This window comes from Perca fluviatilis, chromosome 13, assembly GCF_010015445.1.
Source record: "Perca fluviatilis chromosome 13, GENO_Pfluv_1.0, whole genome shotgun sequence".
NCBI lineage: Eukaryota > Metazoa > Chordata > Actinopteri > Perciformes > Percidae > Perca > Perca fluviatilis.
Genome location: NC_053124.1, coordinates 35754575 through 35765125, shown reverse-complemented (window position 1 = coordinate 35765125; position 10551 = coordinate 35754575). Strand labels below are relative to the sequence as shown.

At 41.9% G+C, this 10551-nt stretch overlaps 1 pseudogene; it reads right to left on the bottom strand.

Annotated features, from left to right (window-relative positions):
- Positions 1–2945: 2945 nt before the first annotated feature.
- LOC120570966 lies at positions 2946–3628 on the bottom strand (annotated as a pseudogene).
- Between the last annotated feature and the right edge of the window lie 6923 nt (positions 3629–10551).

The window sequence follows — 10551 nt, the reverse complement described above, 5'->3', positions numbered from 1 at the left end:
TATGACGGACTGTCACTTTAACCCTCCCTCTGCCTTTCACTCCGTTACTCATAGGTTTAACTCCACTTTTTAACACCTTTCACACAAATCTAAATAAATTACCTTCATACCCCACGCAGATGCTCCGCGAATCGACGACGCCATCATCGCACTCTGGCGGCGAGCACAAAGACCCCCACCAGACTCCCTTACAGGAATACATGATTTTAAAACTTCAACAAGCTGTGGCAGGGCACTCCATGCAGTCAAAGTTCTGGTTCTCACGGATTTGCCTTCCATTCATTGGGCCCAACAAACCGGGGACAATTGATTTTATTTATTTCTGCATTTTCTTTAATTGTAAATTAAAAAAAAATAAAAATATAGGTAGGTTATTTCGAGATTGCGCCGCAGATTTCACCCAGCCAGCCAAATCTAGCCTTGAAAAAAAAAAAACTTTAAAGTTAAAAAATAAAAATAAATAAATTAAAAATCCTTGAGATCAAAGGCAGGCACGCCATTACGACGCGGCGCGCTTGCATGTACGTGCACGCGAAGGTACGGGGGTTATTACTACTAAGCGTCCACTAAAAGTTCTGACAGACTCAGATTATTATTCTAAGTGTCTGACAACATTATGGGATGGATCCCTACAGAGATAGACCTTTTAGTTAAAGAGTAAGATCCTTTTAGTTTAACATGAAACAGCCCCGAAACCACCATCACCAAACTACACCAGACTCCATGTAAATAATCAGGACTTTTAGCGTGGTATAGAGCCAGCATATCTCCACCAGACTCCATGTAAAAATCAGGACTTTAATCATCGCGGAAACATACTTCATTCAAAGTCGACAGAAACTAAATAAAACTATCAAAAGTCCTGATTATTTACATGGAGTCTGGTGGAGATATACTGGCTCTATACACGCTAAAGTCCTGATTATTTACATGGAGTCTGGTGAGATATGCTGGCTCTATACACGCTAAAAGTCCTGATTATTTACATCGAGTCTGGTGGAGATATGCTGGCTCTATACACGCTAAAAGTCCTGATTATTTACATGGAGTCTGGTGGAAATATGCTGGCTCTAACACACTACAAAGTAAATAAATAAAATCTATATTAGAATTTACAAGCAAGTTTTCCAGTTGTTCACGTTTGTTGCCATACTTAATGAATATTTAAATGGCCACCAAACAACCCTTTAGCTTTGTAACGAGGGTCCCACACAGTTGGAGCCTGAAAACCTTTGCGTATGCTACTGCCTAGTATCTGCAACAGGTCTTACAAGTCACTTCAGAGGGATTGTCAAGTCACAAGAACGATGTTTTTTGGATTTAAAAGTATTTATTTCTCAATAGGCGGACAAAATGTATGAGATAAAATGCCAAACATATCAGATATATTCAGAAATAAGATGTCCTGAAGCATTTCTGCCACCTTGAAAGATTTTCTTCGACTTGTCTATATTAACATACAACTTAAACACCCTTATATACACTATTAAGACACATCGCTATTTAACAGACATCTTCCTGTCCCGCAGATACATAACGTGGAGAAATACATGAATAACAAACAGCTAATATCTCCAGATCATCCCGGTAAAGATTTTTTTTAACATATTGTCCTTGTTTCAACAATCAAAGGTAAAATAACAGATCTCAACTGAGCACATTGAGAGCTTCTGGGGGCTCCCCGATGGTTTTCATCAACACACAGAAATCATCTCATCACTTCTAAAACGTCAATACATGCAAACAAAGACGTCAAAGAAATGTACAAAAACGCGTTTAGAAAAGCAGTTAGATATCGAAGAAAGTGACATGTTTTATAAAAGCAAAAAGTAAGAAAAAGCAACAGAAACGTGTAAACAAATGAAAAAACACACAACAATCATCTCTCAGCTACAAACATGGAGACTAAATAATTATTATATTATTTAAGAGTTAAAACACAGAATTTAACCTTAAATGACTTCTGACTATTTCAGTTTACACAACTCAGCAGAGTCTCCATAACAACCATAAACCGTTAGTCCAGCATAAGGGGCTGAGTGAATGTGGTCTGGACTCTGTGGAGGAGAGTCATGGTTTCAGAGACGCCTGTAGAAGGACAGAATACCTGCACTGTGATCCAGGTACACTCCTACTCTGGAGGACACAGGACCTGAGACGGGAGTTTGAACTTTGTTGGAACAAAATGTATATTTGTTGTTGTAACAATCCAGGGTAAGATTTGTTTCGATCCAAATCCACATTTACCCCGACCCCCTGTTCTGCTGATATTCTTGTATGCGACTGCTACATAAACTCCTCCTCTCCTCTCCACCTCCCAGTAACAACGTCCAGTCAGACTCTCTCTACTCAGGACCTGAGGCCAGTCAGTGAATCTGTCTGGGTGACTAGAATAGGTCTGTTGTTGACTGATTACTGTTGCTTTCCTGTTCCCCTCAGATAATAACATATATGTGTGAGCTGTGTTTGGATCCAGTGTGATTTCACGTGAATATTTTAAGAATCCAGCTCTGGTCTTGGGCTCTGGTTGTGGCAGTAAAACGTCCACTTCAGTCCCTGTCAGTGAGACGTTTGTCCACTCCTCTCTCAGGACGTCCTGTAGTTTATCTCTGACTTCTGACACGGCCGGTCACACTCCTCAAAGCAGCTCAGAGGACAGATATGGATGCTGGATGCTAATTGGCTGAGTGGTGACAGTGAGGGGTAGTTGTGTAGAAACTGGCTGTGATCCTCTGTGTGTGAGAGCTTCTTCAGCTCAGCGTCTTCCCTCTTCAGCTCAGTGATCTCCTGCTCCAGCTCCTCCTGAAGCTCTCTGACTCGACTCTCTTCCCTTTTCTGCTGGGATCTGACCTGCTGCTTCACATCAGAGCTTCTTTTCACCAGGAGACGGATCAGCTCGGTGAAAGATCTTCTCGCTGTCCTCCACTGCTTTATCGGTCGCGATCGATGGCCTCCGCCTGCTGTTGAAGCAGCTTCACATCTTTCTCTCTGTCCTGGATTCTCTGCTGGATGGTCTGTCGACTCCGCTCGAGCTTTTCTGCCTCTCAGTCCTTTCTGCTGCAGCTGAGACTGTGTCGTTGCCTTTATGTTCTTCGGCCGGAGCAGAGATAACAGATAAGCTGCTGATCAGTACGACAGAAAATCTTCATCACCTCATCATGGCGAGAGCAGACGTTCTTCTGGAGCTTCTTGGACGGCTCCACCAGCTTGTGTTTCCCAAAAGCAGGAGATTCAAAATGAGGCTGAAGGTGTTTCTCACAATAAGAGATCAGACAAACCAGGCAGGATTTGATGGCTTTGAGTTTTCTCCGGTGCAGAAATCACAGGCCACATCTTCAGCTCCAGCATAGCAATGATCAGCAGGAGCAGCTTGGAGTCCAGTCTTCTTCAGCTCCTCCACTAAATCTGCCAACATGATGTTTTTCAGCAGGACAGGCCTCGGTGTGAAGCTCTGCCTGCACTGAGGGCAGCTGTACATTTCCTTCTCATCCCCTTCATCCCAGAAGCCTTTAATACAGGTCATGCAGTAGCTGTGTCCACAGGGAATAGTCACCGGATCCTTCAGTGGATCCAGACAGATGGAACAAGAGAAGGCTTCCCGGTCCAGCTGAACTCTTTTCCCGCCATTTCACCTCTCGCTCAGTGACAACGACTGTCTGACTGTCTTGTGTCTCACTTCCTGAGAAATGAAACTTGTCTGAGCTCTGATGTAATAACAGGATGTGATACGCTGTTGTACTTCCCCCAGCATGTTGGTTCCACCCATCTGCAAACTGTAGCTCTGAAGGGGAGGGAACAAGGAAATATGATCACAGAGTGGAGCTGGCTGTGTTTGAGAGAAAGAGGAGGGAGGGGTTATCAAGCTTTGTTCATTCCTCCAAGAGGAGCGCTTTGAGAGAGAGACTGGGTGTGTTTCAATGCCCATACTACCATTAGTATGACAGGGAAAGATATAGTATATCCCAATACATATAATGTCAAATGCAGAATGCCAAAAATGTGTCCTGATGCACCCGGTTGCATTTTGCAGTATACGAGCCAGCGTGCTTTTCTGACCCACAATCCTCTGTGCAGCATATCTGAGCAAGAGGCTCAAAGTTCAAGCTCGCGATGTTATCTCAGAGTTTTATTTCCCAAAGAAAAGTATGGTATAAGGAACGCGCAACACTGATTACAACAGAGCTCATTTCTCATTTAAAAACTCTGCTGACTTCAGCTTTTAGGAGGTAAACTCTTCTTAGAATCAGAGGGTTTGGAGACGGCTCCCCAGTTTACTAAATGACTGAGTTGTCCTGTAATTAACTTAATTAATGATGGAGTGATCAGGTACAGTGGGTGTAAAGTACTGACAGAGTACTTCATGTCCTAGGGGGCGGAGCCAGTCGTGGTAAACATCCGGGGCTCACTCTAAATCCAGACCTGCCAACCCTGAAAAACCTTTTTTGAGTAACAACCAAGGTTATTATAGTTAGGCATTTTTCATTAGGTTTTATTTTTATGTCGTTTTGACTTTTTCTTTTCAAATTCAGTTTAGTTTTAATTAGTTTTTAAAGCGGGTTTGCTAGTTTATTTACTTTTTGAAAATACTTAGTTTTTACTAGTTTTAGTCTTTTTTGTAACATGGGTTATTTGTCGGGGCAAGATTAAAAAAAGTCAGAAAAACATATTATGTAATAATAACTCAAAAAGTTCAAGTTCAAGTTCAAGTTCATTTTATTTATATAGCACATTTAAACAGCCGCTAGACAGACCAAAGTGCTTTACAGAGCAGGCATGTAAAAACATAAAACCAGCAAGACAAAGCATAAAACACGGAATAAAAACAACAAAGCTAAGAGCAACCTTAAAACACTGACTCAAGTATACAAAGAAGGACCACCCTAAAGAGGAAATCAATACGCTAATGAGAATAAATAGGTTTTTCCAGCGACTTGAAGATAGGAAGGTTGGGGGCTGTTCTAATCTCTAAAGGCAGGGGAGTTCCACAGACGAGGTCCTGCGCTCCCCTCTGCTGTAGTCTGGCACGAGGGGCTACCAGCAGAACCTGGTCGTGTGATCTTAGGCTTCTGGCGGGGTGTACGGATGAATAAGTTCGGATAGGTAGACGGAGCTAAGTTATGTATAGATTTTGAAGACAAAGAGAAGGATTTTGAAATCTATTCTCTGTCGAACGACGGGCAGCCAGTGCAGAGATTTGATGCGGAGATATGGTCATATTTATGCGACAGTTAAGAGATACATTTTGGCCCCAGCATTTTGGACTAACTGAGAAGACGGGAATTTGGAAACTAGATAAACCACAGTAAAGTGAATTGCAATAATCTAGCCGGCGCGTGATGAATGCATGAACCGCCAAAAAAACCATCATACAATCTATTATGTATTATAACCCCGGGATTCGTTTCCGTCCAGGAAGGAGGTTTAACAAACTCTGAGTCTAACCCTGATGTCTGAGTTGATTACCCTGAGATGGAAACTGAGTTTTCGGGTTCCAAAACAGCTGATTTGGTTGGTTTCCGTCAACCAAGGTATGTGTCCTCAGTTTTACGAAGCACGCCCACTATAAAAAGGCAGCATGAATGGAGCCATGATTTCTACCAATTCACCATGGTAACAACCACAAACAAACGGGTTGTACAAATATTGTGCACAGACGCGAGTTTGAAAATGCATTTCATTAAAAGGAAGACAGCCCTCTCTGCTAAGCTTTAGAGAGAATTGGTGTGGGAGAAAATGTGCTGCTCGGTGAATGCGTCGCATTAACAGTGTATTAATTTCATATTTAATCACAGTTAACTTATAATATTACTGGTGAAACTGAATTTTTTATTTATGGGGTTCCCCGTGCAAAGTGAAACTATAGCTAAGTTTCCATCCACTTGTCAATCTAATTATCTGAAGTTCGGTAAAATAATATGCGAAGTAAAGCTGGTGAAAGTTTGTTTCCATCCAACAGCTTTAAACGAATAAAAACTCTCGCTGATGACGTCACATGCTGTTTTGCCGATTAAATTGGTATATCGATTTGAGACGATTTTTTATGGTGTTTCCATTCATTTCTGAACTGAATCGCACAAGATTCAAGCGAACTTTGCAAACAATGTTTTGCTAGACAAAAGTAGTTGTTAATATTAGAGCCAGCTATAGCCCAGCTCCGATGGACCTTTGGCTGAGGATATGATCCAGCTCATCAAAAGGGTGGAAATTCCTTCCCCTACGCGCACCACTGATATTTCCCTTTTTTTGAGCCGTGTGCATGGCCATTTACTCCATAGAGGACGTCCACGGGGTGTCGTAAGGGGGACATTTTAAAGCAACGGCGTGAAAGGACTTAACATGGTTTAAATATCTAAGCGATCAGTCATCACCAGTATCATGATCATATCTTGTCATGAACACTTAAGTCTGTCAATAAAATTAAATCAAAATCCAACGATTATAAGTTATCTCACGTTAATGTGTCAGATAACGTCCATAATATTTGGACATTGGGTTAGATTTGACCGTTTTAAGTGGTTATGATGAGCAATATAGAAGAGGATGTTTTGGTGATGATTGATCGTTGTTTAGATACATTAAACCATGTTAAGCTTTTCATTTAAGGACTTATAAAGCCAATGAGAACCGTGGAGAGTCAACCCCCACTGCTCCGCTGCCCTGAAGCAGAAACGCTTTTAATGTCAGATAACGTCCATAATAATTGGACTTTGGGTTAGATTATTTGACAGTTTTCCGTGGTTATGATGGGTAATATGAGAGAGAAATTTGGTGATGATTGATCATTGTTTAGGTACATTAAACCACATTAAGCTTTTTCCTCGCCATATTAATAATATTAATACGGCCACTGATGAAGAAAATATTAACGTGAGATAACTTCTATAATCGTTTATTTCGATTTAGTTTTTTGACAGGCTTAAGTGTTCATGACAAGATATGACCATGATACATCTGGTGATGATTGATCGTTGTTTAGACACATTAAACCACGTTAAGCTTTTTCAAGTTAAGCGTCTAATGTCCCTGTCGTAACTGTTGGTCATTTCCTTTGCGAGCTCCTGATAAATGATGGCGTTTCTTAGATTTTTGCTATCTAAAATAGCTGTTATATTTTTCTGGTAAATTAAATTAAAAAAGTATCTCGTCTCCTCGTTTCTCCGCTTACATCTGTTTTTGTTTTGCAAACAGAGCGGAAATACTGGGGGAAATGAACTGAAACTTCTTCTTCTTCGTTTTATGGCGGGTTGCAACCATAAAATGACCTAAAAATTAATCGCAATTCATTATTTATTCGCCAAATAACGTTTCCATCAGCGTTTATCGCATAAGCCGATATATCGATCAAGAGAAAATCCGATGAGACCGAACGTTATTTCATTTGAGTCGAATATTCATGAAATTCAGTCCGGATTTTACTGTTTCCATAAGGCATTTTTCATTCAATATCACTTAATTTGGATAAAAACGGGTCGATGGAAACATAGCTTATACTAATCCCATTCTGAGGCTGCAGCACCATGATCATTAACAGAACTACAATGTATAATCATTTATTTCTTTTTAATGGCCAAAAACGAAAATGATCATATAATAACAAATGTGATCTCAAAGGGTAAATGGCAAATATGACCAATAAATGATGTATGTATCATTGGTAATTGAGCTAAAGTAAACATCTATTAAGTATTTTTACATAAATTGTTATGGCTGTATTGATTTAAAAGCCTAATAATGTGGTGGGTCCACCAGACCTGGGAACATTGGCTGTGGAACAAAAAGTATGAACACCTTACAAGGGTTAATAGTTCTTTTCACATATAATAAAACTCCCCCTCTACTCCCATGGTCTCTGTCTTTCCTATAAACATCATATCCTGGCATGGCAATAAAGGGCCTCCGGGGAGGAACGGAGTTAACCAAGTCACTGTCAGTCCAAAAAAAAAATCAATATTAGAATTTGCAAGCAAGTTTTCCAGTTGTTCACGCGTTTGGTTGCCATACTTAATGAATATTTAAATGGCCACCAAACAACCCTTTAGCTTTTAACGAGGCTCCCACAGAGTTGGAGCCTGAAAGAAACCTTATTGATACTCACTGCCTAGTATCTGCAACAGGTCTTACAAGTCACTCCAGAGGGGATTATCAAGTCACAAGAACGATGTTTTTGGATTTAAAAGTATTTATTTCTTGATAGGCCGGACAAAATGTATGAGATAAAATGCCAAACATATCAGATATATACAGAAATACAATGTCCTGAAGTGTTTCTGCCACCTTGAAAGATTTTCTTCGACTTGTCTATATTAACATACAACTTAAACACCCTTATATACACTATTAAGACACCGCTATTTAACAGACATCTTCCTGTCCCACAGATGCACAATCGGCCCGTTGTGGCAGTTCGCTGGCGTCGGCGTCCTTCGCTGTGGCCGAGCCAGCCCCTTTGCTCGCTTCTCCTCAGCAAACCCCCGGCCCTACTAGTGCCCTCTTTTGCCGTACAGATGAACGTCAGTTGCCCGTCCAGCGGGCGGATGTTTTGACCTATACTAAAAAGGAGTTGCTTTTGGCGCCTTCCCTGATTAATTTAGTTTATAGAGACACACACGCCCTCCGTCTAAGGGAGAAGCCCTACCACCGGATCGGGGAACCCGGCCGAGACAAGAGGTCAGATACACACTACACCAGACGTCCCAAAAACACAGCTCTTATCCCCTGTATATGACAAGCACTGCGCCCGAGGGATCTTTAAAACCAATGACTTTACTTTAGTACTTACGGTCTGTTAGCCGTCCTCCCAGGGTCAACGGAGGTCCCTTCCTTCTCAAGGACGCCCGTCTTGCCCTTCTTGGTCGCCCGGACTGAGAGAGGGGATGCTCAGAGGCTCTGACCAGGCTGTGGTAGGGAAATGCACTCCCACTAGGGAGATAACAGGAGGTCTGACCGGGCTGTGATAGGGAAATGCACTCCCACTAGGAGATAACAGGAGGTCTGACCAGGCTGTGGTAGGGAAATGCACTCCCACTAGGAGATAACAGGAGGTCTGACCAGGCTGTGGTAGGGAAATGCACTCCCACTAAGGAGATAACAGGAGGTCTGACCAGGCTGTGGTAGGGAAATGCACTCCCTCTAGGAGATAACAGGAGGTCTGCGTGTCCAAGTCGATCCCCGCCCGGGAGGCTACTCCACGGGCGGTTAAAGAGGAGTCACTAACCCCCGTATGGGGAAACCCCACCTGGTTGACAGCGGGCTGTAACGATCCCAGAGAAAAAAAGAACTGGCAAAGATTGCGCCCCTAGTCTAAAATCAGACTCAGGTGATTTTTATTATTTTGTGACTTTAAATTTATTTTGTGAAATTAAAAGAAAGTGGTCCTCTACAAAATAAAACTAAAATAAAAATAAAGATAAAGCCTCCGCGCCTAACAGAGGTATTTAAAGCTGCTTCTCTTTCCCTCCTGGCCCTGTCTCCCACACTCATAAACGAGCAGGTAATCTCCTTCTTCGATGTCGAAGAGGGTAAATAAATCTTCCCCTACAACGCAACGAAGAGAGCGCCTGGGTAAAAACTAAGAGAGAAGAGGCACTTTTTGGCCTCTGTATAACAGAGGTATTCGGCCGCTTCTCAGAGGTAGTCTTTTTTTCTTTTCTTTTCCTCCCTTACACTCGGCGAGCGTAAGGGAACCCTCTCTCCGGCTGGGAGAGTGAAATGTAATCTTCCCCAAAACACAGAAAGTGCAAGGGTAGATGGAGAAGGCTTCATGGTATCCCGATCACACGTAAAGCACTCGTAAAGAGCCCGAAAGAGGCCCCAAAAAGAGACCCAAAAGAGGGGCTCCATTCCCAGCGCACTTACCGGAAAAAACACTCATATTTATACGCAAAAACATTTTACTCCTCCCAAAGTTATCAAAAGGCACGCCCTATCTTATGTACTTCCCTATCCTTGTAAGGTAATGTAGGAAACACTTCACAAATAACGTTACAGTAATGAACTTCATGAACTCTACAGCTCGTGTGCTGTGATGCCACACATGTGCCTTCAAGACGACACCACAACAACACAGCTGCATGCACCGGTCAAGGCCGCAGCTCCTGCCTGTGCTCTTATCTGTCTAGGTGCTTTCCTACACTTTCCTGTTTCTCACAGAAAACTCCTTCTGTCATAAAATGCAAAACAGATCAAAAGAGAGATTAATATATGAGCAAAAACAGATTAATATATCAGCAAGATATATGTTATTTTTGGGGTTTCAAAACACACTCTAAGCAATGATGTAGTTTGCTTTTCAAAAACACATCTATCTAAGTGATTATATGGTTATCTTGTTAATACTCGACAACGCTATATATGTTGTAAAGCAAGAAATGACATGGATTCTGGTATTTCTTCGTTTTTGAGTTTTCATCTGGCCTTTACGGACAACAATTCTAAACGTAAGACGCATTATGCTCTGTTGTTAAATCCGGAGAAGCCACGCGTGCGGTGCCTGGTCCAATCAGCTGCTGGTTTTCATTTCTTGGGCGACAGTACAGATTAGTGCCCTCGCTT